Raw genomic sequence first — 5857 nt, forward strand, 5'->3', positions numbered from 1 at the left:
GGATGAAGCCCACTTGATCATGGTGGATAAGCTTTTTGATGTGCTGCTGGATTCCGTTTGCCAGTATTTTATTGAGGATTTTGCATTGATGTTCATCAGGGATATTGGTCTAAAATCCTCTTTTTTTGTTGTGTCTCTTCCAGGCTTTGGTATCAGGATGATGTTGGCCTCATAAAATGAGTTAGGGAGGATTCCCTCTTTTTCTATTGATTGGAATAGTTTCAGAAGGAATGGTACCAGCTCCTCCTTGTACCTCTGGTAGAATTCAGCTGTGAATCCATCTGGTCCTGGACTTTTTTTGGTTGGTAGGCTATTAATTATTGCCTCAATTTCAGAGCCTGCTATTGGTCTATTCAGGGATTCAACTTCTTCCTGGTTTAATCTTGGGAGAGTGTAAGTGTCCAGGAAATTATCCATTTCTTCTAGATTTTCTAGTTTATTTGCGTAGAGGTGTTTATAGTATTCTCTGATGGTAGTTTGTATTTTTATGGGGTCAGTGGTGATATCCCCTTTATCATTTTTTATTGCATCTATTTGATTCTTCTCTCTTTTCTTCTTTATTAGTCTTGCTATCGGTCTATCAATTTTGTTGATTTTTTCAAAAAACCAACTCCTGGATTCATTGATTTTTTGGAGGGTTTTTTGTGTCTCTATCTCCTTCAGTTCTGCTCTGATCTTAGTTATTTCTTGCCTTCTGCTAGCTTTTGAATGTGTTTGCTCTTGCTTCTCTAGTTCTTTTAATTGTGATGTTAGAGTGTCCATTTTAGATCTTTCCAGCTTTCTCTTGTGGGCATTTAGTGCTATAAATTTCCCTCTACACACTGCTTTAAATATGTCCCAGAGACTCCGGTATGTTGTATCTTTGTTCTCACTGGTTTCAAAGAACATCTTTATTTTTGTCTTCATTTCGTTATGTACCCAGTAGTCATTCAGGAGCAGGTTGTTCAGTTTCCATGTAGTTGAGTGGTTTTGATTGAGTTTCTTAGTCCTGAGTTCTAGTTTGATTGCACTGTGGTCTGAGAGACAGTTTGTTATAATTTCTGTTCTTGTACATTTGCTGAGGAGTGCTTTACTTCCAACTATGTGGTCAATTTTGGAATAAGTGTGATGTGGTGCTGAGAAGAATGTATAATCTGTTGATTTGGGGTGGAGAGTTCTGTAGATGTCTATTAGGTCCGTTTGGTGCAGAGTTGAGTTCAATTCCTGGATATCCTTGTTAACTTTCTATCTCGTTGATCTGTCTAATGTTGACAGTGGGGTGTTCAAGTCTCCCATTATTATTGTATGGGAGTCTAAGTCTCTTTTAAGTGTCTAAGGACTTGCTTTGTGAATCTGGGTGCTCCTGTATTGGGTGCATATATATTTAGGATACTTAGCTCTTCCTGTTGAATTGATCCCTTTACCATTATGTAATGGCCTTCTTTGTCTCTTTTGATCTTTGATGGTTTAAAGTCTGTTTTATCAGAGACTAGTATTACAAACCCTGCTTTTTTTTGTTCTCCATTTGCTTGGTAGATCTTCCTCCGTCCCTTTATTTTGAGCCTATGTGTGTCTCTGCATGTGAGATGGGTCTCCTGAATACAGCAGACTGATGGGTCTTGATTCTTTATCCAGTTTGCCAGTCTGTGTCTTTTAATTGGAGCATTTAGTCCATTTACATTTAAGGTTAATATTGTTATGTGTGAACTTGATCCTGTCATTATGATATTAGCTGGTTATTTTACTTGTTAGTTGATGCAGTTTCTTCCTAGCATCAATGGTCTTTACATTTTGGCATGTTTTTGCAATGACTGGTACTGGTTGTCCCTTTCCATGTTTACTGCTTCCTTCAGGGTCTCTTGTAGGGCAGACCTGGTGGTGACAAAATCTCTAAGCATTTGCTTGTCTGTAAAGGATTTTATTTCTCCTTCACTTATGAAACTTAATTTGGCTGGATATGAAATTCTGGGTTGAAAATGCTTTTCTCTAAGAATGTTGAATATCAGCCCCCACTCTCTTCTGGCTTGGAGAGTTTCTGCCGAGAGATCTGCTGTTAGTCTGATGGGCTTCCCTTTGTGGGTAACCCAACCTTTCTCTCTGGCTGCCCTTAACAGTTTTTCCTTCATTTCAACTTTGGTGAATCTGACAATTATGTGTCTTGGAGTTCCTCTTCTTGAGGAGTATGTTTGTGGCATTCTCTGTATTTCTTAATTTGAATGTTGGCCTGCTTTACTAGTTTGGGGAAGTTCTCTTGAATGATATCCTGAAGAGTGTTTTCCAACTTGCTTCTATTTTCCTCCTCACTTTGAGGCACCCCAATCAGATGTAGGTTTGGTCTTTTCACATAACCTCATACTTCTTGAAGGCCTTGTTCATTTCTTTTTCCTCTTTTTTCTTTAGACCTCTCTTCTCGCTTCGTTTCATTCATTTGATCCTCAATTGCTGATACTCTTTCTTCCAGGTGATCGAGTTGGTTACTGAAGCTTGTGCATTTGTCATGTATTTCTCATGTCATGGTTTTTATCTCTGTCAGTTTGTTTATAGCCTTCTCTGCATCGATTATTCTAGTTATCCTTTCTTCCATTCTTTTTTCAAGATTTTTAGTTTCTTTGCACTGGGTACGTAATTCTTCCTTTAGCTCTGAGAAGTTTGATGGACTGAAGCCTTCTTCTCTCAACTCGTCAAAGTCATTCTCCATCCAGCTTTGATCCATTGCTGGCAATGAGCTGCGTTCCTTGGGAGGGGGAGATGCGCTCTTATTTTTTGAATTTCCAGCTTTTCTGCCCTGCTTTTTCCCCATCTTTGTGGTTTTGTCTGCCTTTGGTCTATGATGATGGTGAGGTACTGATGGGGTTTTGGTGTGGGTGTCCTTCCAGTTTGTTAGTAGTCCTTCTTACAGTCAGGACCCTCAGCTGTAGGTCTGTTCGAGATTGCTTGAGGTCCACTCCAGACCCTGTTTGCCTGGGTATCAGCAGCAGAGCCAGCAGAAGATAGAATATTGCTGAACAGTGAGTGTTGCTCTCTGATTCTTGCTCTGGAAGCTTCGTCTCAGGGGTTTACCCCATCGAGTGAGGTGTGGGGTGTTGGTCTGCACCCAGTTAGGCTACTCAGGGGTCAGGGACCCACTTGAGCAGGCAGTCTGTCCGTTCTCAGATCGCAACCTCCATGTTGGGAGATCCACTGCTCTCGTCAAAGCTGTCAGACAGGGTCGTTTGCATCTGCAGAGGTTTCTGCTGTTTTTTTTTTGTTTTGTTTTGTTTAGCTGTGCCCTATCCCCAGAGGTGGAGTCTACAGAGACTGGCAGGCCTCCTTGAGCTGCTGTGGGCTCCACCCAGTTCAAGCTTCCCAGGGCTTTGTTTACCTATTTAAGCCTCAGCAATGGTGGGTGCCTCTCCCCCAGCCTGGCTGCTGCCTTGTGTTTAGATCGCAGACTGCTGTGCTAGCAATGAGGGAGGCTCCGCAGGTGTGGGACCCTCTTGGCCAGGTGTGGGATATAATCTCCTGGTGTGCCGTTTGCTAAGACCCTTGGTAAAGCGCAGTATTGGGGTGGGAGTTACCCGATTTTCCAGGTGTTGTGTGTCTCAGGTCCCCTGGGTGGGAAAAGGGATTCCCTTCCCCCTTGCACTTCCCAGGTGAGGCGATGCCTCACCGTGCTTCAGCTCTCACTGTTCGGGCTACAGCAGCTGACCAGCACCAATTGTCCGGCACTCCCTAGTGAGATGAACCCCGTACCTCAGTTGAAAATGCAGAAATCACCCGTCTTCTGTGTTGCTGGCGCTGGGAGCTGGAGACTGGAGCTCTTCCTATTTGGCCATCTTGCTCCGCCCTCTCCCTTATACCTTATACAAAAATTAATTCAAGATGGGCTTAAGACTGAAATGTAAAAACCAAAACCATAAAAGCCCTAGAAGAAAACCTAGGCAATCCCATTCAGAACATAGGCATGGGCAATGATTTTATAATAAAATCACCAAAAGCAATGGCAGCAAAAGCTAAAATTGACAAATAGGATCTAATCAAGCTAAAGAGCTCCTGCACAGCAAAAGAAACTATCATCAGAGTGAGCAGGCAACGTACAGAATTGGAGAAAATTTTTGCAATCCACCCATCTGACAGTGGTCTAATATACAAAATTTACAAGAAACATAAACAAACTTACAAGAAAAAAAAAAAAAGAACACCTTCAAAACATGGGCAAAGATATGAACAGACACTTCTCAAAAGAAGACATTCATGTGGCAACAAGCATATGAAAATAAGCTCCACATCACTGATCATTAGAGAAATGCAAATCAAAAACACAATGAGATACCATCTCGCACCAGTCAGAATGGCAATTATTAAAAAGTCTGGAAACAACAGATGCTGGCAAGGCTGTGTATAAATAGGAATGCATTTATACTGTTGGTGGAAATATAAATTAATTCAATCATTTTGGAAGACAGTGTTGCGATTGTTCAAGGATCTAGAACTGGAAATACCATTTGACCCAGCAATCCCATTACTGGGTATATACCCAAAGTAATATAAATGATTCTATTATAAAGATACATGCACACATATGTTTATTGCAGCACTATTCACAATAGCAAAGACATGGAACCAACCCAAATTCCCATCATTGATAGAATAGATAATAAAAATGTGGTACATATAAACCATGGCATACTATGCAGCCACAAGAAGGAATGAGATCATGTCCTTTGCAGAAACATGGAAGCTGGAAGCCACCATCCTCCTCAGACTAATACAGGAACAGAAAACCAAACACTGAAGGTTCTCACTCATAAGTGGGGTTTGAACAATAAGAACACATGGACACAGGTAGGGGAACAACACACACTGTAGCCTATTGTGGTGGGGGCGAGGGGAGGCATAACATCAGGACAAATAGCTAATCTATGCAGGGCTTAAAACCTAGATGACAGGTTGATAAGAGTAGCAAACCACCTTGGCACATACATACCTGTGTAACAAACCTACATGTTCTGCACATGTATCCCAGAACTGAAAGTAAAATAATTTTAAAAAGATAGAATTTATTAAACAAAATGAAAGCTCTCAACAGAGAAAGGGGTCCTGAAAAGCAGGTTGCCAGTTGCCCCCTTCACAGTTGAATACAAGTGCTTTTATGTAAAAGCTGATGGTCCTGGGTTCACTGTTTGTATAAGGTGCGAATTCCAGGTGTCTCCACCCAGTTCCCCCAGTGCACATGCGGGCCCTTAGTCTTCTGGGGGCATGTTTAAGCAAGCCCCTGTACAAATTCCCTTATCTGCACAAAACCCAGGTTGGAGGTTCTCTGCAAACCCTTCTCTTACTGTTCACCTAAAGCAAGCTGGTTAACTGCTTTCAATTGAATCTGTGAACTTACGTTTTTCATAAAATTGGAAATATTTTCAGCAATTATTTATTTAAAATAGTTATGAATGCCTAAGAAATAAACATGAGCTTCCCTTAATAAGTACTTTGTACTGTTTGTTGCTGGGCCACAGGGCACTGAGGGACACACTGAAAAATTGCTAAAGAACATGAGGAAGCAAACAACGCTGACTTGATACAGCTGAAAATGAAGAGTGGCCCTTCAAGACTTAGTGATTCTTCAATAAGAAAGAGGGCTAGTAGTAGTAGTTATTATCTGGTGGTTTGTCTACATATTCCATTAGACAAAGTATTCAAATGAAATCATTGACCGTCATCTAAAATATATAGCGTAATTTGCCTACCAAGTAAGTCTAAATAGCTAAATTGATGTGGTGCATGATATCGATGTCATTTATTTCTTCTAGCAATTTCCTAAATTAGGAATTATTTTATATATATAGAATAAAGGCATAATAATATATCAAAAAAGGTTCAAAGAGGACAGCCAGAAACAAAC

This window comes from Macaca mulatta, chromosome 13, assembly GCF_049350105.2.
Source record: "Macaca mulatta isolate MMU2019108-1 chromosome 13, T2T-MMU8v2.0, whole genome shotgun sequence".
NCBI lineage: Eukaryota > Metazoa > Chordata > Mammalia > Primates > Cercopithecidae > Macaca > Macaca mulatta.